Source organism: Dipodomys merriami, unplaced genomic scaffold, assembly GCF_024711535.1.
Source record: "Dipodomys merriami isolate MVZ:Mamm:240054 unplaced genomic scaffold, mDipMer1.0.p SCAF_10, whole genome shotgun sequence".
Taxonomy (NCBI): domain Eukaryota; kingdom Metazoa; phylum Chordata; class Mammalia; order Rodentia; family Heteromyidae; genus Dipodomys; species Dipodomys merriami.
The window spans coordinates 22,451,793-22,476,328 of record NW_027202271.1 but is presented as its reverse complement, the minus strand read 5'-3'; the positions used below and the strand labels follow the sequence as shown (position 1 = coordinate 22,476,328).

Here is a 24,536-nt window from a genome sequence, read left to right as displayed (position 1 = left end):
AGGGAGGAGGAGGAGGAGGGAGGAGGAGGAGGAGGAGGAGGGAGGGAGACCATTTTATGAAAGACTTTTTAGAGTAGGTTTGGGTTCAAAACAAGATATCACAGAAACAATGCAACTGTCAAATATACTCCAGAGTGTATCTTTCTCCTCTACATAATTTCTCTTATTGTTGATATTTTGCATTCGTTCAGTTTATTTGCTATAGTTACATAATTCATTTCTTTGTATTGCCTTCTTTCATTGTCGCTTTCTTATACTTGTGCGAGTCTTTTCTCCCAGACCTTAGTTGTTGTTCATGAAACATCAGGTCAAGATGGATTTTGAGTCTTTAGTTTGGGACCTGAGAAATTGCTGGAAGTTCAAGAGGAACCATGAACAACTGGTCATTCAAAGCAACCCTCCAACTCAAGGTCATTTTGCCCTATGCTCAGACAGTTTTTTTTTTCTTTGCTCATGATGTTTTTGGAGATACAGTGATTTCTAAACGCAAAGCATTAGGGGTAAGTGAGCTTCTGTTCTAGGACCCTGATGTGACTGAGATGTCTTTAGCAGCCCTCTGCAATGCCTGAGGTCTAACACTCATGCTACAACTCCAGCAGGGGAACACTGGCAAGACAGGAGTCCTCATTCCATAGTCTGTGTGAGGAAACCAACACTGTCCTTCAGCTTTGGTGTGAAGCCTGAGGTTTGCTTCACTGTCATCTAGAGTATATATGCATGCCATGAAGGACAGCCCAGAAGACAGTAACTGTGGGTATGAAACAAGATCGACTATATGGTGACAATGTTTGAAGTAGAATAACAGATACATTAGGACTTATTGTACAATTTCCCTTATCTTTTTTGCATCCTTAAAAATGTCTAGTAAAAAATAAACAAAACCAGGCCAGGTGCTGGTGGCTCACACCTGTAATCCTAGCTACTCAGGATCACAGTTCAAAGCCAGCACATGCTGGAAAGTCCATGAGACTCTTATCTCCAATAAACCACTCAGAAAAAGTGGCACTGTGGCTCAAGTAGTAGAGCACTAACTAGCCTTAAGCACAAGGAGGCTCAGAGACAGTGTCCAAGCCCTGAGTTCAAGACACAGGACCAGCAAATATAAATAAACAAATAAAACAAACGAAATATTAATCTAATGGATTCCAGAAGGACTGAAGGTTAAAGTCTTCCCCTGTTTTATCCATCACTGAGTTCCTGGTCACCAGCACAATTCCGCTACAGAGAGTGGAACAGGTTAAATAGGTGGTGACTAAACACATAGCAAGTATTAAATGTTAGAAACAGAGTCAGTAAACAGAGAAACTGAAGGAGAGAAATGCCATGCATTGTCCATGCACTAACACACACCACACACACACACACACACACACACACACTCTCACACACACGAGCCAAGATAAAGGATGAAAAACACAAGACTTGTCCTCATTTTGCTTCTGTTACTGCTGCCATGTCTTTCTCTGTTGGTCCCTTGCTCCTCCTTGGAGCTCATAGGAGTCTGTGGTGCCAAATGCAGTATATGAATGAACTCCAGGAATGAAATCACCTAGTTAGGCTTCTGCTTACAAGGCTAAACAGAAGATTGGAATTCGGATCTGGCTCAGCTCCCAGTCCTGTATTTTGTTCATTAGACTTTCCTTCCTCCATTGAACATTGATCAAGCTCTTCTATCGATTACCTCTTGCATTACTCTAGGCCTCATTTGGAGATGAGGTGCATAATTCAGAGACAGGACAACAGGCTGGCCAGTAAGTCTCCAGTATTGATTCACATTCAAAAATTGTGAGAGAAAATGGATCTACCCACCTTGGGGCTTATTTGAAATAGCTGCTATGAAAGATATCCATTTCAAAAACTTTTATTAAATGAAGTAAGCCAGACTCAAAGAAATATAGGTCCCATGGTTTGTTTCCCTTATCTGCAATAACTAGTATATGTCTAGGACAAGCAGAAAAGGTCAAAAGCTATGTTCATATGACCATATAAGCTGATGGTAAGTGAAATGAACACCAAAATAGGGATCCAAGAGGTTTTATCTTTGTTGCTGTGTTCTTTTTAATGTACTTATAATGTACTATGTGAGTTTTTGTTTCTTGGTATGTTCTTCCCCCATGGTACAACCCCTGTTGTCACTGTATTTGATTCCTGTTGTGTCCTGCATCTTGTATATACATTTTTCTAATTTGGGGAGGGGAAGGGAAATAACAAAATGCTGAAATAAGGATACAGGATGACTATTGTAACAATGAGATGTACAAAACACTATGTTGAAAATGAATTTTACAACTTTGTGAGCGGGGTTGGGGGCTGGGGGTAGGAGGGGAGAAGGAGGAGTTGGGGAGGTGGGGAGGAAAGGGATGGTAGGGGAAAAATAAAGGAGGGTGTAACCATGCTCCATAGGAAATGGACTCATTAGCTTGCTCATGTAACTGTAACCCCTCTGTGCAGTATTTTTTTACAATGAAAAATATACATTAAAAATTTTAAGAAAAGAAAGATACCCATTTCACATATCTGAGTATTTATCACAAGGGGAATTTAAGTATGGAGACTTGTTTGTTTGTTTTTTCCAAGCCAAGTTTATTATAGATTTGTGACTTGCTGATTTGTTCTGAAGCACTCTGGGAAAAAGGCTGTTTTCAATATCTAATTTATATCTCTGCTCTTTTATTAGCAGAGACATTCATAATATATCTTTCTCTATAAAAGTTAGTGTAAAATGGAGGGACTTGCTCCACCAACAAGGCATTAGTTTCTAGCTGATATTAGTATTATTGAGAAAAGAAGAAATGGGAGAAGTATTATCTTGATAAAGATGGGGATTGCCTTTATCTTCCAAAACACATACCAGGTCTTTTGGATCAGGAACATTACAAGGGATAAGATAAATTGTACATTTTTAATTTTGTACTTAAAAATAAAGCTACCAAACAGTACTTTTAGTAAAATATATACAATTTCTATTCTTCAGATTCAATCTTCTTTTCCAGGTAATCCTGTACCAAATAGCTACAGCTTTGTGGGAATAAGATTATTTCTTGAAAAGGCCATCTCTACTTAGGAGAGAACATGCTTTAGAATGCATGCCACAAGCAATTTCCATTCTCCACTTTGGTCTACAGAAATTTGCAGTTATTCATAATAATGGAGTGGCCTTAGGGCCATTAGAAGAGATTCCTAGTCAGCCCTAGATACATTGTTTGTTGCTTGACATAAAACTATCAAAAACATTTTCTCCATCCCTTTTATTATTGTTATAAAAACATGATTTTAATAAGTTCTTTATCCCAGAGGCATAAAATATAAGACCAGAAATAAGAATCTGAATTCATACAAATTAAAGATTCTTGTTCAACAGAAGATGTCACAGGGAGAGTTAACAGAGACATGCATAATGAATTTGGGAGATATCTGCAAGGCCTCAAACCGTCAAGAAACCCAAGCAATCAACAGGAAAAAAAACCCACTAACCCCAAGAGGGAACAGACAAACAGTTAATAAACAGAAGATGTGATGTGAAAAGGCAACCTAGAAGAAGAAAAATTAGCATATATATACACAATAGAATTTTACTCATCCATTAAAAAGAAGGATATTGCATCATTTGCAATGAAAAGGAAGGACCTAGGGGAAAGGTAATGTTAAGTGAACTAAGGCAGGTTCGTACAGACAAAGAAAGTGTTTTCACTTCAAGGAAACATTTTACAACCTCTCTTTGGCATATCCAACTTGCCAGTCTCACTGTTTCTGTGTTTTGGGTCATCGGAAAGTAAAATAAGAGTCACTTAAATACAAGCCCTACAATGCCAGGAAAGTCTTAAAATTGAAATAGCTACTAAGTGACTCACAGACAGGTAATGTGCACCAAATATATACACTGGTGAAGGGGTGAGCCATCTCCCAGATGGGACCACATGAGAGAGTATGTGACTTCACATGCTACTCAGAACAGTGCATAAGTTAAAATTCGTGAATTGCTTATTTCTGAACATTTTTATTTGATGTTTTCAGTTTAATGTTGCCTGCAAGTTACCAGATTGAAAATAATCCCACATATAAAAGGGAACTATTTTATAGTCCATGACAGCCAGGAAGAATACCAGGTTGAATATTCAATCTACTATGCAGTGGATCACAGTACTCAGAGCAGGGGGCGGGGAAAGCTGGTAATAAGAATAAAAGAGTAAGAATGAGAATGGGGAGATCTGAAATAATACAACGTAAAATTTAATTTAAAATTTTAATTTACAGAAAATAATAATGCAAACACGTACTTGGAAAATAGGGAGGCCACTCAAACAGCCCATTTCTTTCCCTTCTTCACTTAGCTTAAGAAAAAAAAAAACAGTTTGAAGAAAAACAGACCTGTGTCAGGATCAAACAAGAAGTATTTCTCTTCCTTACTCTTTCTGTTTCCTAGAGCGCTTCAGAGCATGGGAACTATGGAAGAGGAAAGGCAGGCTGACAAGTCTGTGAATAGACTTTTGCCTACCCAATAGTTTATTCAAGTCTAACTCAGGAAGGAAATTGGATTTGGTAAGCTCTGCTCAGTCATCCCTATTTAATGAAGTCTATTACCTGTTGTTCAGTTCTATGTAGAATTCCTCTTCCCATCAAGAAATAGAAATTGGATGTAGTAATTAGAATTGAGAGCTGAGTTAAGAAATGTAGATGTAGGCTTCAAGAAAAATATTTTGTTTTGCTAGTCAGTGATACATGAATTATTTAAGAGATAAAAATGAACTTCAAATAATATGCTAGCAAAATATTATATGGAAGATTAATTTTAGGAATGAATATTGTAGGCCAGATTCAAAACTGTTCTTAATTTCCTCAATTAAAAAAATGCGTTTTCTATAAGAATCTTCTCCTTTACAAATTGCGTTTTGTATGTATCCCTAGATTTCCAAGGACATATGTTTTATGGTCTCAGGCAGGAAATTAAAGGATTTAGGTGTGGGTGAAATTCCCTTCGCTTTTTCTAGTTTTAAGTCATAACTTGAGAAGAAAAAAGTACCCACTGGAAATGAAGAGCTAACCTTGCAATGCAGCCAAAGATGAGAATTTGACCTTCTGAATCTGACCTAAGAGATGGAAGGTCTTGAGATCAGATTCTTTGGCAACCTCTACACCGAGGGGGCAGGAGCAGAGAAAGATGTTACACAAAGACAGCCTCAAGAGATGTGCCGGGAGGCTTCGAGAGTATAACATCCTCATTGTCAAGACATTTCAAAAAGTAAGAAGTCAAAGGCTGCAGAGATGCATCCATAGATGAAAAATAAGAAAGCAATACTGAATGAGACAGCTTGGATATCACCATCAGCAAGTAGCACTATACAGTGAGAGGCAGGGGCCTAAGAGAAAGGGGAGGGGAGGGATCTGATCATTCAGGACTATTGCTATGGTGTTTTCATATCTTTAGAAGTTGGAAGAGATGACGACAGCAACAGGATCCACCATCTACTAGACATTCGCTACATACCAATTAACGTACAGATTCACACTTGCTATGTGTGCATTCATTCCACAACTAGTTACCAAGGACCGCAACCTTCCAGCGTATCTCCAGTCCACCCACTTCTCAGGAGCTCTACTGTTGTCTCAAAATGCTACAGCCCCTCTTTCTTGTCCTAATTACTTTAAGAGTCTCCCTTGCCTCTGCTCACATTATCTGGGGCAGCTGCCAAAATGTTTAAATCCAAACTGATCCAGTCACAATTTCTCCCATCACTTTTAAGTTTCACCTAACAGAAAACCCAAGTTTCTCTCTAAAGCCCCAAGTGTTCAGACCTCCATTCCACTCTTCAACCTCATCTTTAACAGGCCTTTCTGTGGTTCTCAGAATTCTAACCACACTTATTTCTTGTCATTCCTTGAACTTAATGAGCTCATTCCTTCAGGTAAGTAAGTTAGAAGGCAGGATGTACAAGCAGCAATGGATTGTGTGGATGAACTGAGAAGCTACAATCCAGAGAGACTTACAGTGTATTTATTTGTGTGTTTGTTTGTTATTGCCACTCATTTACCCAAGGAGGTACTGAAGCTGGGTGCATAAATAGTAACTTTGTGACCTTGGCTAGTCTAGATTCAAATCGTTTCCTTATTACTTAGCAATTATCTAGTAAACTACTTAACCTTTCTAATCCCTGATTTCCTCATCTATAAAAAGAAATAGAATAGAACCTCTGTAGAGAAAATAATACAAGACTATTTAGTGAAAATAAAAGGTGAGTAAAGCAGTTTGCTTAAATGATTTTCTAAAAGGATTGTCTATTATACATTTGATAACTACTTCTTGAGCAGAGTTCTAGGCTATTGCTAAACTCTTGGAAAAGCATGCTATCCTCCTGGAGCTTGTGGTCTATCATTTTAAAGGGTGTTTAGTCTATTTTCTGTCATTATCACAAACACTCAGGGCTGGGTAGAAGAAAAGTAGTTCTTATTTCACAGTTTTTGTGCTTGAAAGTGAAGATTAGGAAGCCCCCATCTCCTCAGCTTTCTTCAGGTGGGCCTCTTGTGGCTGGTCACAGCATGAAGGATGGCATCATTGTGGGGGCACATGTGACTGACAGGAAGAGGGCAGTCATGTGACAGGAAGAGGGCAGTCATGTGGAATGACTGGAAGCAAGGAGGATTCAAAGATCATGCTGGCTTTTTCTGTTAGGCACTCTCACATGAACTAGCACAAGAAATACATTTATCTTTTCTGAGTGCAGTGCCCCAGCAACCCAATCGCCCACCATCAGGTTTCACCTCTTAAAGTTCCCATGATCTCAGTGCTACCACACTGGGGACCAAACTTCCAGTACCTGAACTTTAAGGAGAGCATTTCAAACTGTATCTATACTGTAGCAAAGAAAAGGGACAGTTTAATATTACCTGCAATAGAAAAGGAAAATAATAAATTTGTGATCAATTCTCTGGAATAGAAAGATGTTATAAGAGTTCACAGAGTTTAAAAATACTGGATTCAAGGATATAGAGTGACCCATTGTAACAATGAGACATACAAGACACTATGTTGAAAATGAACTTTACAACGGAGGTGGGGGAGGTCAGGGTTGGGGGGAGGAAAGGGATAGTAGGGGAAAACAAAGGAGGAGGTAACAATGCTCAATAGGAAATATACTCATTACCTTACTCATATAATTGTAACCCCTCTGTGCAGTATCTTTACAATAAAACAATTTTAAAAAATACTGGATTCAAATTTTACTTATAAAGAAGCATATTTAATTATGGAAAGACAAAACTGAGAACATTATTTGAGGTTCAAGATCTCTTTCTCCTGTGGTGACTACTCTGTGACAGGCACACAATGCAGAGTTGACCAAATAAAAACAAGCTCCACTTAAGGATCCTGGAGTGGAGCCCAAAATCAAAGAGGAAAATTAAACACCAAATAGCTATACTGTAATGCATCTTGGAATATAACAGAGAGAAGAATGTTGGGAGCCCCAAGGTAGAAAATTGAACTGGGCTGTGTGTGTGTGTGTGTGTGTGTGTGTGTGTGTGTGTGTGTGTGTGTGTGTGTCCATCTGTCCGTCTGTCTGTCTGTGTCTATGTTGATCCTGGGACTTGAACTCAGGACCTGGGCACTGTCCTTGAGGTTTTTGGCTCAAGGCCAGTGCTCTACCACTTGAGCTACACCTCCACTTCTGGCATTTTGGTGTCTTACAACCTTTCCTGCCTGGGCTGGCTTTGAACCATGATCTTCAGATCTCTGCCTCTTGAGTAGCTAGGATTACAGACAGAAGCCACAAAGTGTCTGGCTGATAACTGAACTGATTTTTAAAAGGGACAGAAGGGTTTCATCAAGTCATCAAGATGCATGGTGTGACAAAAGTTTGATAACCTAATATATGTACACAGAAATAAAATTTTTACCAATTTGCATGGTGTGGGCAGCAACCATCCGATATTTGAAATCATCAGCCAACACAGCAACCTAGTGCCAAGCTGATGTTGAATACTTATCTGAGCCTGAATGTGATAGAGAAGCTGTTGTTTGACAGTGCTAAGTCTGAGTGGTTCTTTATGCAGCAAAGGATAGCTCAAACACATGCAAGACAGAAGCTAGAAGATGGCATGATATAACAAGGTAGAAGTAATACCCTGGGCCCTTGCTGAGAAAGCTACAGAGATTTTTTAGTGGGGAAGAAGGGTAGGATGAGCTGAGAATATGGACTTTTTAAGCAATGGATGATGAGAAATGGGAAATTAGTCTCCACATTAAGCACAGTGTGGATCAATGTTGAGGCTAATTGCATGCCAATAAAGGGACAGGGAGTTGGAAAAGACTGGGCCACAGACCAAGATTTATTGGATAAAAAGAATAGAAATCATGTGGGAAAGGGGGCTAAAGATGTCAAACTACTTCATAGACTTTCTCTAGTCGCTTCTAACCTTGTGAAGGTGAACTTTCTAGCTAATATCTTTGTACATCTTAAGTGATGGAATTCTGTTCAGTCGGTCTATTTTTGGTAGTGTGTTCATAATGATTCTTTAAGTCTAGCAATTTTCCACCTCCCAATGTAAATCAAAATCAAGTTTTATTAAGGGAGGAATCCTACAATTATAGCTGCAGATATTTTGAAGCTTGTCAAAATTATGCTAGCATAAGCATAGGCTTACAATGAACAAGAATAGAAAAAGGTATTTAAAAAGAAGCTTGATGATATTGTGTTCCAGGTGGAAAGTTCTGGTTTTGTTTTATTGTGTTTTGCTAGAATGTCCTCTCTCAGAACAGAAGGAAAGGGTCACGGTAGTGATTTTGCACATTATCATCCATGTCCATTCACTGGCTAAAGAGTAGTCCTGGGATAAAGTTCTTCATCATTGCTATGAAGCAACTACAAAAAGTTTCAAATTTTCTAAGTTGAGTGGGATAGGGGGAAAAAATCTGCTAAAGAAGATGTACATTTCCAGGAAATTTTATATTCCCATAAAATAAAACAATGTGTTTTTGGCTCAACCATAATATAGATTTCCACCTCAGCTTCAGACCTGAAAAACTCAATTACCCCAATGTGTGATATGAGTCTGAGTCAGCTCAGTCATTGCAACTGATCTCAAGAGTTTCAGCAAGTATACTTGGGTAATTCTGAAGGTAGAGTAAGCTCTGTAGGTCCTACTTTACCACTTTCAAAAGTGATCCTTGGCTGCCAGAGGATGAGGAAAGAATTCACTGACAATGGACACTCTGATCTAAGGTCCATTGGTACTCTTTAACCATTATGGTACTAAAAATCTCCTCTATTTGTTAACTTGTTAGGAAATTGGACTCATGTAATCAGCAGGGCTTCAATACAAGACAAACATCACATGAGGTATATGAAAATTTTATCATTGTTTACCTGAAATTCAAATACAGTTGTGCATGCTAAATTTTCATTTTCTGTGTCTCATTATTATATATATTATTACTGGAAGAATGGTCCTCCTGGCCTATGAATCTCTCCCAGCCTTCTAGGAATATCTGGGATTTGCTACTGCTAGCACAGAGCTATCGTAGAAGTTGCAGCAAGTTTGTTATCTGTAGCAAACATAGCTAAAACCTGGGTGCCTGCATTGTATATAGGTAGAGGGGTGCCCTGAGCTGCCTAGGTGTTGAGTTTTTTATATAGACAGACAGACAGACAGACAGAGAGAATCAGCAAGTGTTCTCATTTTCCCTGTAACAAGGGGAAGCCAATCTCATTAGATTAGCAAGAAAGAAAGTCTCTCAGCTTGAATATGAAAGTCATCCAGGCTCCTTGGGACTCTACCACCATCATATGTTTCATTGGTTGCTCCCATTTGGTGGACCACAGCATCAGTTCTTTGAACATTCCCATAAATAGGATTTTGCCTAATCTGAAATTTAAAAGAACAAGTTGTGTCACTGGAAGATTCAAAATCTAAAAAAAAAGAAGAAGAAGAAGAAAGGAAGGAAGGAAGGAAGGAAGGAAGGAAGGAAGGAAGGAAGGAAGGAAGGAAGGAAGGAAGGAGGTATGGAAGGAAGAAAGGAAGGGAGGGAAGAAGGAAGGAAGGAAGGAAGAAAGGGAGAGAGGGAGGGAGGAAGGGAGAGAGAGATAAAGGAAAAGAAAAGTAAAGAAGCATGTGTATATGTGTGTATTTATATATATATATATATATATGTGTGTGTATATATATGTATATATATTTATATATACACCCACATCCACACCAGTTGGAGAACATCTCTAAATCATTCTGAGTCATCTTTACTCCTCCAGTAGTGTGAAAAAGCCAAGCCACTGACTCAACTCAACCCTTTTATTAGTTTTTCTACATAGTAGATAGCCTTATTGCAGAAGGAATTAACAGCCCCACAAAAGGATCTCCAGAAGCCCAGAGGATTGATTTGATTCACTGAGGTAGCACATGTAGTTAATAGCCAATACCAGACTCAAACCAGGTAATCCAATGACCCAGTGCTTTCCCCATCATGTACCCTCCTGTGTAACTCAGCTTTATCTAAGACCGAGGTGATCATGTGAAATCTTAGCAGTCTTTGCTATGTAGTCTTACAAGAAATTACTTTATAAAACAGTCTATTAATTTACCCTTTTCTAAGAAGAGACTATCACCTGGTAGGCTGGATAGGAAAGACCAGACAATACTCAATTTTATTCAGACTTTAGTCTCTATATTCGTATTATCAGCCCAGTAGTTTGGAAAGTTCAATTCCAAACAAAATATTTAGTTAATGTCTATTTAAGATTTACTATGTGGCAGCGTTGAGGTGGCTCACCCCCACCACAAATCTCCCTCTAAAAGAACTTGTTATAAGGAACATTGCTCATTACAAGGCTCTCAGTGCCACGCTTTTGAATCAGGGGCAGTTACATCAAGAAAAGATTTTCTGATGGCCGTTCTCATCACAGGACAATGTGGAGGTACAGAATATGGTTGAGGCAGAAGAACAGCCATGACTGATTAACACAGAATTATTATAAAGGAGGGATCAGTAAACATTTTCTTTAAAGAGCCAGATAATAAATATTGTAGTGTTTTCTGGCCATATCTTCTACCTTATAAGTCCTCACTTCCAACACTTCAGCATGAGAGCAGCTATAGGACATACAAATGGATGAATGTGATCGTAACACAATAAAACACCATTTACAATAACTTATGCAGGCTGGATTTGTCCCGTGGGCCACACTTTACATTCTAAAGTCCTATTCTAAAGGGTTCAACAAGTTTATTCAGTCTCCTTTCACTGGCCTAAAAGTTTGTCCGAATTTTACGATGTCTAAGGCACTTCCTACCCTTCTCTTCCTCCTCCTCCTTCTGCTCCTTCCTCCTCCTCCCCCCTATTCCTACTCCTCCTCCTTGCTCTCTTTCTCTCCTCTCCCTCCCACATGTTCCAGATCAGTCTACCACTTCTCTCTTTGCCACTTCTTTCTAAACATTTCACTCAATAAAATTGCTTATGCATCCCATCCCAACTTGGTGTCTGCTGCTCTGAAGGCACCACAGGGCACTCCTTGCCTTTATTTCAAATGTGATTGGCTGCCACGGGATTCTGTGTCAATGATGAACAAAATGAAAAGATGAGAGAGAGAGAGAGAGAGAGAGAGAGAGAGAGAGAGAGAGAGAGAGAGAGAGAGAGAGAGAGAGAGAGAGCAGAGCACCGGTGGCTCACTGCTGTAATCCTAGCTACTCAGGAGGCTGAGATCTGAGATTCACGGTTCAAAGCCAGCAGGAAGACTCTTATCTCCAATAAACCACAAGAAAACCGGAAGTGGTGCTGTGGCTTAAGCAGTAGAGCACTTGCTTTGAGCTGAAGAGCTCAGGGACAGTGCCCAAGCCCAGAGTTCAAGCCCTATGACCAACCAAAAAAAAAAGAGAGAGAGAGGGAGAGAGAGAGAGAAGAAGAAGAAGAGGAAGGAGACGAAGAAGGGAAGGAAGGAAGGAAGGAAGAGTAGAGTGGAAAAGTATAATATTAATTACATTGCCTTCTCACAGAATTATTGAGAAAAGGTATGAGAAAGTGGATCACCCTCACTCAGGGAGATACTTCATTGAATCACTGCACCTCTTTTGATCCCTAGTCAGGTCTGCAAAAAAAAAAAATTCATGGAACAGTTTGTGATTTTGTTCTTTACAATTTATTCTACATAAAAGGATAATAAAGCCTAGGTGTGTATCTGAGCACTAGCCTAGCATTGTAAGGTGATTGCCCTTACTGATCAATTTATTTTGAACTAAAGACAAACAAGGCCTCTTTTGCCAAAGTCAGCAGCCCTACCTCCAAAGGGAACAGATAAACTGTCACCATTATAGAAATCGATACCCAAAATGCATATCCTGTTTACACTGCACTAAGGGTGTCATACTCTAATCTGATGTACAGCCTAAGCACTACCAGGTGCAGGAAACAGGTTTCCAATGGTCCCTCCAGACTGAAATGGATTGTAGGAGTTACCCTAGATATGAAAGGAGGCAAAATAAATAACTGGGAAAGCTCCTCAGGTTGTGTTTTATTAGAGCAGGGAGGCACAGAAGGCAAACAGCCAACACAGTTCTGTACCTGTGTGAGTTTCAGAAGTCAACACTGGCATATTGGAGCAGGTGACATAAAATAACGCTTCTGTCAAGACTGAAAATAACAGACTCGAGGATCCAGGAATGCAAAAAAAAAAAATTATGCAAGGAAAAAGGGGAAAGTCTACACGAAGACCTTTTTTAAATGCTGTTGTTGCATGAGAAAGAAGCAAAAACCCAGGAAAGAGTCATAAAGTTTGCTTATTCACTTATTCAAAAATATGTATTGGATATCCAGCAGATGTCAACAACTGTGCTATGTAGATACTTGGGGTAACCACGGTAAAGCGCTTGCTTACATTTTAGCATAAAAAGATAGCCCAGGGAAAAAAAAGCAATACCATTATACTCAAAGATGAGAACAAGCTATGAAGAAAATCAGCTTAGGTAAAATACACCGGAGGAAGGAAACGTTGGATGGAGAGTATAGTTTTCATAAGATAACTAGAGGAGGACTTTTTATATAATAGAAGAAATAGCAGATGCATAGACATGACACAGAGACAAGCTGGGATCGTGTCAAGGACACAAAGAAAAGAATATGTTTGGAGTTTAGTGAGCCAGGAGAAAAGTAGCATGAAATGGGAATGTGAGAGGGAAGATTGAAAGCTTTTAGATAATGGTAAAGAGCTCAGATCATTCCACCCCAAATGGGAAACCAGTGATGGGCTTCTAATAATCAGATTAATAGGCAGAGAGAGACAAAGACATCCAGCAATCTGACCTTTCCTTAAGTCTTATGGATCTTGTCACCTCCTGATCTCCTGGTCAATGCTGAGCAGTGTGACTCATTTTGTATAAAATGTTTCCAAAAAGGCATTATTACCTACTGTTAAGTAGTTCTTTTTTACCAAGAGGACTTCTGATAGCTAATTTTTAAAATTTTACTGTGTACAGAGGGGTTAGAGTTACATAAGTAAGGTAGTAAGTACATTTCTTGTTGAACTTGTTACTCCCTCCCTCCTCTTTTTGTTTTTAACCAATCAAGGAAAACATTACTGTACCGAATTCCAACTGGAGACTATCAGATTTAACATGATCATTAAGAAATGAATGGCCAATTTATATTTCTCAAAACTATTGTTTGGAAATGTGTTGATTCAATCACAGAGTCAAGATTCAGTAATTATGGCCTACTTACTGTTCTTTGTGAATTTTTTATTTCAGGTTTCTCTTCGGCCTCTGGAATCAAGCTGCCAGACTGATATTGCTAGATATTCTTTTTAAATAAACCTCTGACCAGTCATTTTCAGGCTGAACGTTGTTGCTTGTGGTTTGTTTGTTTACTTTCCTTTTGATGAAGCCAGTGATACAATATAGCACTTTACTGCACTCTGCTTTCAAACATGAGTGATTTTCCAACAATTTTGTCAGCTGCAGGAATGAGAAAATAGGTTTTGTCTAAACAAGTCCCCTAATAGAGTAATCCTAGTAGGCTAGATCCCTATAATCATATTCATTTGCTTAAGTTTATTTTTCAACTGAATTGCCAAAAAGCTTTGGCTTGTCAGAACACAGCCTGGACAGAGAAGAGTGCAATAACATGGAAAAATAAAATGATAAGAGTTGAAGTTTCCTATTTCAGTTTACAGTGTCCTCTGCCTTATTCTGAAAGTTGGCATGGATCAAAGCACCAGCCTGAGGAATGGGAGAGAAAAAAACAAACAAACAGGTGACTCCCTGCTGCCATTTCTCTGAGGATTGCTAACTCAATCCCACTGTTTGCAATTTCAGCATCACTGAGTGAGGCTCCTGACCCAGAATCCAGGCTTTCCAAAGTTGCTTGGAAAAAGCCAAAGCTGTCCTCTAGTTACACAAAGCAGCAGTTGACATTGCCCCATTTGTTAGGAAATGGAAAGAGTTGGAAAAAATTATATTAAGTGAAGTAAGCCAGACTCAAAGAAACATAGGTCCCATGACTTACCTTATCTTCAATAACTAGTATAAGTCTAGGACAAGCAGAAAAGGTCAAAAGCTATGTACATATGACCATATAAGATGGATGTTAAGCAAAATGAACCCTAAGATAGGGGCACAAGTAGTTTTATTCTTTCTTGTTATTGTTTCTAACGTATTTCTAATGCACCATGTGATTTTTTTGTTTCTTTGAATGTTCCTCCCCCATGGTATAACCCCCATTTTCACTGTGCCCTGCATCTTGTATATACACTTCTCTAATTTGGGGAGGGGAAAGGAAAAAAATGCTTAAATAGGGATACAGGTTGACCCATTGTAACAATGAGATATACAAGACACTATGTTGAAAAATGAACTTTGCAACTTAGGTGGGGAAGTGTAGTTGTGAAGGTGGGAGGGAAGGAAGGATTGGGAAAAAACAAAGGAGGAGGCAACGAGGCAACAATGCTTCATAGGAAATGTACTCATTACCTTGCTCATGTAACTGAAACTCCTCTGTACAATATTTTTACAATAAAAATGTATTTAAAAGAAAAGAAACACAGGGCCCATGGTTTCCCTTATCTGCAATAACTAATTTATGTCTAGGACAAGCAAAAAAGGTCAAAAGCTATGTACATATGACTATATAACCTGATGCTAAAAGAAATGAACCCCAAGATAGGGACACAAGAGGTTTTATCTTTGTTGCTGTTCTTTTTAATGTACTTATAATATACTATGTGAATTTTTTTTTGTTTCTTGGTATGTTCTTCCCCCATGGTACAACCCCTGTTGTCACTGTATTTGATTCCTGTTGTGTCCTGCACTTGGAAATACATTTTTCTAATTTGAGGAGGGGAAAGGAAATAACAAAATGCTGAAATAAGGATACAGGATGACTATTGTAACAATGAAATGTACAAGACAGTATATTGAAAACAAACAGCTTTGTGGGAGGGGAGGGAGGAGTTGAGGAGGTAGGGAGGGAAGGGATGGTAGGGGAAAAACAAAGGCGGGTATAACAATGCTCTATAGAAAATGGACTCATTACCTTTCTCATGTAACTGTACACACTCTATACAGTCTCTTTACAATAAAAAATATATATTAAGAACAAAAATTAAAAATAAAATATACTTAGAACTCAAAAAATTAAATCCCCAACAATAAATCCTCAAAGAAACAATTGCCCCATTAATAAGTGGGCTAAAGACTTAAAGAGAAACTTGAAGAGGAAATAAGAACGGCCAATAGACACATGAAGAAATGCTCAACTTCTCTAGGGATAAAAGAAATGCAAATCAAGACAACATTGAGATACCACCTCACCCCAGTTAGAAGGGCTATAATCAAGAAATCTAATAACAGATGCTGGAGGGGATGTGGACAGAAGGGAACCCTACTGCATTGTTGGTGGAGGTGTAAACTTGTTCAACCACTTTAGAAAGCAGTATGGAGCTTTCTCAAAAGACTCGAAATAGAGCTCCCCTATGACCCAGCACTCACATTCTATATTGGGCTTTCTGTAGGCTCTAGTACTCAAACAGATTAGCCTTGCATTCAGAAACAGGGCCAATCACATTGGAAATGCTATTATATGTTTGCTTGAAAATAAATAGCTTAAATAAATCAATACAAAAAACACATTAGTTCAGTATGATGGATACTTATCAGAGTCAAAAAAAATGAATCGATTGTCATCTAGTTGGAAAAGTCAAGAAGAGGTATTACAGAATAAAACATTAAAAATATATTTTCAAGTCCAGTTGTATTTTTTGTCTTATAATCCAGCGTGTTTACTTGTAGATGTATAGACACATTCTAGTTACAACAAATTAGATGCTCTAAGGTAAAATATAAGTTAAATTAAAGTGCAGTTCAATGGCACCCTTTATCCAAGGAAAAAGTTCTTTACTTTCCAAAAGTAAGCCATGTTTTCCCAGACAGTTGGTTGTATCTTATATGTCCCATGCATTATCCTTGTCTAATTCAGTTGAGTACTTAACCATTCAGTCCAGCACATTTATTCCCAAATCTGTTTTGCCAGTTGTTTGTTATTATAATCTCACAATTTAATCGAACAGTTGGGTAAGTTTAAAAAATATGAATGGGGGAAAAAAGGAAAGACTTATAGGAAAATTAAGTAATTAATATAAAAAAGATCCTGTTCAATTGAATCAAGTGAGTTGTCATTATCAGGGACATTTTGTAAAATAACAAAATGCCTAAAATAAGGATACAGGTTGACCCATTGTAACAATTAGATGTACAAGACACTATGTTGAAAACGAACTTTACAACTTGGTGTGGGGAGGGAGGAGTCGGGAGGTGGGGAGGGAAGGGATGGTAGGGGAAAAGCAAAGGAGTAGGTAACAATGCTCCATAAGAAATGTACTCATTACCTTGCTCATGTAACTGTAACCCCTCTGTACAGTATCTTATCAAGCATTGTTGCCTCCTCTTTTGTTTTTCTCCTACCAACCCTTTCCTCCCACCTCCACAACTACACTCCCTCCCCCAAAATTGTAAAGTTCATTTTTCAACATAGTGTCTTGTACATCTCATTGTTACAATGGGTCAACCTGTATCCCTGTTTAAACATTTCATTTTTTCCCTTCCCTTCCCCAGATTATACCAATATATATATATATATATATATATATATACAACACAACAAAAAAATCACCTTATAACTATGTTAGAAGCAATAGCACGAAAGAAAAAACCACTATGTCCCTATCTTAGGATTATTTCACTTAGCTTTATCTTATCTGGTCATATGTACATAGCTTTTGACCTTTTCTACTTGTCCCAGACATATATTGGTTATTGCAAATAAGGGAAACCATGGGGCCTATGTTTCTTTGGGCCTGGCTTACTTCACTTAATATAATTTTTTCCAAGTCTTTCCATTTCCTAACAAATGGGGCAATATCATTCTTTCTGATGGAGGCATAGAATTCCATTGTGTGTGGGTGTGGGTGTATATATATATATATATATATATATATATATATATATATATATATATATATATACCACATTTTCTTGATCCATTCATCTACTGAGGGGCATCTGGGTTGGTTCCATATCTTAGCTATGGTAAATAATGCTGCAATAAGCACAGTTGTGTTGGTAGCTTTAGTATGGTCTTGTTTGTGATCATTTGGGTAAATGCCCAAAAGTGGGATTGCTGGATCATAGGGGAGCTCTACGGGGAGTCTTTTGAAGAACCTCCATACTGCTTTCCAAAGTGGTTGAACAAGTTTATATTCCTACCAACAATGCAAAAAAAATATTTTTTAAAACTCTGGAATCCTGTCTTATTTTTGTTTGATAAACTACTAAGTTTTTCAAATTAATGAAATTAGGATTTGAAATCATAGGAAATCCAGTTTCAGTATGAGTATTCCTAAAAGAAACATAAGTATGGTTAAATAAATAGCTTCTATCAAATAGCTTCTATTTATGTGAATGGTGATCAAGTAAATATTTAAGGTATGTGTGTATAATCATCTAATAACCTCTGTATTCAGCAAACTTTTGGACCATCTAAACAACTGGCAGTAATATTCTCAATTCATATCAAGATTTTTTGGATGCTTCAGCAAAGTCCAGCTCTGGACATGTAATCCCCAGAAAGGAATCAATTAAAAGTACTTGTTAAATCACCTAAATTACCTTTAAATCAAAGGAGAATCTAAACAACTGGGCTGCTTATAAATGACAGTAATCATGACAGAGATCAGAAGAGTAGAAATTACAGAATGGTATAGCTATGGAGTCATTCTGATAATTCAGTCCTCACCATTTTTCATACTCTGAAATGTCAATAGTCTAAGGCAAAGACAATGCTTGTCTTACAAGTTGCTATGTGCTCTTCTATTCTTTAGAAAAGGAGAGTAAAGATATATTGACTGAAAGTACAACTAACAATGCACGTGATAGAAAAAACTAATTATTCAAAGGTAATGGAGATATTCATAGAAAAAGAAGAAATACATCTTGGGAACAAAAGTACAAAAAAAAAAACAAACACTCAAATGCCATTCAATGGCAGTAGAGAAAAAAGACATCCTTTAGTGTGTACCCTAGTCCTTAAAGAATTTTCTTTCAGGGAACTGTTAGGTAACTAAGGATAAAAAGTAGCAGACTTGGCCCAATGACAGTGGCTCACTTCTGTAATTCTAGCTATACAGAAGGCTGAGATCTGAGGCTTACAGCTCAAAACTAGTCACTAGGAAAAAAATCCATGAGACTCTTAGTTCCAATTAATCACCAAAAAAAGTAGCAGTAGAGCTGTGGTTCAAGTGGTAGTGTTAGCATTGAGCCAAAAATTTCAGAGACAATACCCAGGGGCATCAACCACATGTGCACATGTGCGTGCGTGCACACACACACACACACACACACACACACACACACACACCAGATAATGTGTGTCCCATCATGTTGTTTCTTGTTCCCATAGCTCCTTGGGCTTCTCCTTAATTGTGTGAGTATCCACTCAAAATGTTTATCCTTCTCATAATGCCCGGGGTGCCAGCTCAACTAATAAAAAGAGCCAGGGTAGTGTATGCACAAGCTATCAAGCAACCAATGCAAAGATGGGAGAAGCCAAATAATATAAAATTCATACTCCAAGAGGACTTCATTGGACTTCAATTTGGAGCCTCCCTCTGGATGGAGAGTCTTGCTACTTTCATTCACAGCTTTCCTTTAAAAAAAAATCTTCTTTCATACAAGAAATATTTTCTAGACATCTATGTGCCAGGTGTTGTGCTAGGTGGTCTTAAAAATAAAGACAAAATGCTACTTTCATTCACAGCTTTCCTTTAAAAAAAATCTTTCATACAAGAAATATTTTCTAGACATCTATGTGCCAGGTGTTGTGCTAGGTGGTCTTAAAAATAAAGACAAAATCCCTGTTCTTCTGGAGCTCACAAGCTAGTAGAAGTGAGTCCGGGGTCAGCCAACATTACTATGTAAAGTGATAGAGACATTCAAGAGAGAAATGAGCTTCACGGATCTCCAAGAAGGCTTCCTAGAGGAGATAAGATTTTAACTAAGCAGTACAGTTCTCTTGAAGAGGTGAGGAAGCATTCCAGATAAAGGAACATAGGGAAAATCAAAATAATAAATCCTATGAAATGAAGATGGAGAGAAGATAGAGAATGCAAAATAAGGCAGAGGGAACAATGAGATGTACAAGTCGTTATGTCGAAAAATGAACTTTACAACTTGGGTGTGGGGAGGATCAGGCGGGGATGCGGGGGAGTATGGGAAGGGATGGGAAGGGAAAACAAAGAGGAGGCAACAATTGCTGGTGGGAGTGTAAACTTGTTCAACCACTTTAGAAAGCAGTATGGAGGTTCCTCAAAAGACTCCACATAGAGCTCCCCTATGACCCAGCAATCCCACTTTTGGGCATTTACTCAAATGATCACAAATAAGACTACACTAAAGCTACCAGCACGACTATGTTTATTGCAGCATTATTTACTATAGCTAAGATATGGAACCAACCCAGATGCCCCTCAGTAGATGAATGGATCAAGAAAATGTATTTATACACAATGGAATTCTATGCCTCCATCAGAAAGAATGACATTGCCCCATTTGTAGGAAATGGAAAGGCTTGGAAAAAATTATATTAAGTGAAGTAAGCCAGTCCCAAAGAAATATAGGTCCCATGGTTTTCCTTATTTGCAATATCTAGTATATGTCTGAGTCAAGCAGAAAAGGTCAGATAAGGTGATGTTAGGGAAATGAACCCTAAGATATGTATTCAAATGGTTTTTTTTCTTTCATGCGATTGTTTCTAACACATTTATAAGATTATTTCTTTGTTGCTTTGTATGTCCCTCCCCGACAGTGTAACCCCTGCTTTCACTGTATTTGATGTCGGTATAATTTGTGGAGAGGAAGGGGAAAAACAAATCGTTTAAATAGGGATACAGGTGGACCCACTGCAACCATGAGATGTACAAGTTGTTATGTCGAAAACGAACTTTACAACTTTGGGGGGGGGCAGGGAGAGGATTGGAGGGATGGGAAGGGGAAACAAAGGAGGAGGCTACAATGCTAGATAAGAAATGTACTCATTATCTTGCCCATGTAATTGTAACTCCTCTGTACAGTATTTTCACAATAAAAAAAAAAAAGAGGGAAGTGGCGCTGTGGCTCAAAGGGTAGGCAACAATGCTTGATAAGAAATGTATTCGTTATCTTGCCCATGTAATTGTAACTCCCCCGTAAGGTATGAAAGAAAGAAAGAAAAGAAAGAAAGAAAGAAAAGAAAGAAAGAAAGAAAGAAAGAAAGAAAGAAAGAAAGAAAGAAAGAAAGAAAGAAAGAAAGAAAGAAAGAAAGAAAGAAAGAAAGAAAGAAAGAAAGCAGTTCATTTTACTTAAGTAAAATGAACAGGGAACTTTAGTAGGAAAGTGACATGTGAGCTGACATTTCACCCAGATGAGAAAGTGAACCTTGTTGATCCCTGAGGAAAGACTATTCCAGGCTCCAGGGAGAAGAAACAGGACAAGTCCCAAGGTGGAAGCAAGCCTGCACAGTTCCTCCAACACACTCTCCTCTTCTCTCTCCCTATACTTCCCTTCTCCTTCTAGTCTTCCCTCTTCTCCCCATCCTTCTCCTCCTCTTCTTTCTCCTTCTTTTTCTTCTTCCTTCTTCTTGCCAGTACTGAACTTAGGATTTGAACTCGGGGCCTCAAACACTTGCTCAGCTTTCTTGCAAATGTCTGGCACTCTACTTGAGTCATACTTCCTGGGTGCTCTCTTTCAACTCAACTCTATGTCATTGGGATCACTGTCTTTCTCCTTGGCCACATTCCTCAAATGTGTTCCTCATCCTAGGTTCCCTAGTCTGAGAAGTAGCTTCACGGCCAATCAATTCAGAAAACTAGGAGTTATTCCTGACTCTTCCCTCTACCTTTCTTCCCTTATCTACTCATCCAGACTTAGTTCATCTGTCTTCTAAATATTTCTCAAATCTGTTCATTTCTCCCCTCATCTCTATCATCATCCAATACATTACATTTGTTTTCTTGGGTTATTTTAATGAGTGTCATAACCACTCTCCCAATTTACACAAAAACCAAGATGTATTTTTATAACTACAAACTAGATAGTGTTAACTTACTTCTGAACACAAAGGGTCACGTATTACTTGATTCCCTTATAGAAATAGACAAATCTGCAGGGACAGAGGGCAGACTGGTACCCGAAATGAGGGGAAGGAGTACAAGGAATTGATTGTTTAACTGGTATGCAATTTTTATTCAAGATCAAGGAAATGTTTTGGAATTCACAGTACATAATGGTTGCATAACATTGTGAATATACTAAATGACATTTAAAATATTTAATTTTATGATGTGTGTATTTCACCTCTATTTTAAAAAGAAACAAAAATATCCTGTGAGAAAGAGGAATCTACATAAATCAAAAGAACCTGGCATACTAGACTGTTTGGCCAATTGGATTTAAAAAAAAAAGTTTCAGCCCAGCTAGCTGTAAAACCAGGACTGGATTGAAAAGCAGTCACAGGTTCCTTAAAGACTAAATAAAGACCTTCCTTATGACCCAGCAATCCCACTCCTAGACATTTACCCAAATGACCACAAACCAGGCTGCAATAAATTCACCAGTACAACAGGTTCATTGCAGCATTGTTTACCAGAGCTATGATATGGAATCAACCCAGATGCCTCTCTGTGAATGAATAGATAAAAAAAATGTGGTATATTGAAGAAATGCTCAACTTCTCTAGCCATAAAAGAAATCAAAACAACATTGAGATTCCACCTCACCCCAGTTAGAATGGCTAGAATCAAGAACTCTAACAACAACAGATGCTGGAGGGGAAGTGGACAGAAAGGAACCTTACTTCATTGTTGGTGGGAATGTAAACTTGTTCAACCACTTTGGAAAGCAGTATGGAGGTTCCTCAAAAGATTTCACATAGAACTCCCCTATGACCCAGCAATCCCACTTTTGGGCATTTACCCAAATGTTTACAAACAAGACCACACTAAAGCTACCAGCACAACTATGTTTATTGCAGCATTATTTACCATAGCTAAGATATGGAACCAACCCAGATACCCCTCAGTATATGAATGGATCAAGAAAATGTGGTATAGATACACAATGGAATTCTATGCCTCCATTAGAAAGAATGACACTGTCCCATTTGTTAGGAAATGGAAAGACTTGGAAAAAATTATATTAAGTGAAGTAAGCCAGGCCCAAAGAAACATAGGTCCCATGGTTTCCTTTATTTGCAATAACTACTATATGTCTAGGACAAGCAGAAAAGGTCAAAAGGTATGTACATATGACTATGTAAGATGATATTAAGTGAAATGAACACCAAGATAGGAAAGGAACCCAACTGGTTTTTGTTTCTTTCTTGCTTTTTTTTAACATATTTAAAATGTACTATGTCATTGTTTTGTTTCTTTTCTATGTTCTTTCCTCACAGTATAACCCCTGTTTTCATTGTATTTGATGTTGATGCCCTGCATCTTGTATATACACTTTTGTAATTTGAGGAGGGAAAGGAAAATAACAAAATGCTAAAATAAGGATACAGGTTGACTCATTGTAACAATGAGATTTACAAGACACTATGTTGAAAACAAACTTTACAATTTAGGGCGGGGAGAGGAGTTGGGCAGGTAGGGAGAGAAGGAATAGTAGGGGATAAACAAAGGAGGAGGAAATGTACTCATTACCTTACTCATGTTACTGTAATCCCTATCACTATTTTTACAATTAAAAAAACACCAAAAAAAAAGAAAGAAAATGTGGTATGTGTATACAATGGAATTCTATGTTTCCATCAGAAAGAATGACATTGCCCCATTTATAAGGAAATGGAAAGACTTGGGGAAAATTATATTAAGCAAATTAAGCCATTCCCAAAGAAACATAGGTTGTATGGTTTCCCTTATTTGTAATAATTAGAATGTACCTATAAATCTGTAAGTAAACCCAATGGATAGTAAAAGACAAAAAAATCCACTTGGACATGATTAATTAAACAGGACTCTAAACATTCACACAGTGAGACCAAACAAGGATATTCTTAGGAGAGAATCACAAGGGCTCAATAGCTATGTGCATATGATCATATAAAATGATGCTTATTGAAATGAACTCCAAGAAGTGGAATCGAGGTTTTTCATTTTACTTTTTGCAGTGCTTTTTTAAAAAATGTTTTCTTCCATTTTGTCCCTGTTTTTGACTCCTGTACCTTTTGTCTTGTATGTACATTTATCTGATTTGGGGAGGAGAAGGAGACACCCAGAATCAGTGGAACAATGGTAAACTAATTCAGCACTGATACTCACTAGACACTATGTTGGAAATGAACTATACAAGTTGGGAGACAGAGTGGAGAAGAAAGGGAAAACCTGGGAGAAAAAGAGAGAGGGGGTGATACTATTCAAAAAGAAATGTACTCAATACCTGACTTAGGTAACTGTAGCCCCTCTGAATATCACCTTTATAATAAAAATTAAAATAAAAGTAAAAATAAAGAAAAGCAGACACACCATCAAAGACTCAATAATCTTAACTTTTATCTGGCAGATCCCATTCTGAATCCACAACTCAGGATTTCTGAAAAACCAAGAGCCTCGTAGACATCTTTGTGTCTCAGAGCTATGATATTACAGAGCCAGGATTGTACAGATCTGTCTGAGTCTAAAAGCCACATACTTTAGAATGGAGCTCATGTCTTGGTGCCCTTTGCCTTCCTGCAAACCCACACAGAAGTTGCTTGTTGGGGTTTAGTTTCAACCTATGAAAAATAGAGCATTCTTGGCCTATTGGATATTTTGAGCAGAAAACAGCAGAAGCAGGAAGATCTCTCTAATCTTCCCATATGCTTCTCATCAGAAGCAGCTCCTGAATCCCAAGGACTTTCTCACCTCCTAAAGGTCATAAGACCTTTCTAGGACAGGTGTTCTCCCTTTTCTCAGAGGAAACAAAGATGAAGAGACATAATGAGAAAATCAAGCAAACAGACCTTCCTATGTTTCCCTCAGTTTACAGGACTT

At 38.1% G+C, this 24,536-nt stretch overlaps 1 long non-coding RNA gene across 1 annotated transcript in view; it reads right to left on the bottom strand.

The window, feature by feature from the left end:
* LOC138837669 (uncharacterized) overlaps nt 1-24,536 on the bottom strand; it is a 47,038-nt gene that overhangs the window by 9,330 nt on the left and 13,172 nt on the right. Inside the window, exon 2 of the long non-coding RNA XR_011375399.1 lies at nt 13,700-13,932. This is a non-coding gene — a long non-coding RNA (uncharacterized lncRNA). The remainder of the gene's footprint in view (nt 1-13,699; nt 13,933-24,536) is intronic.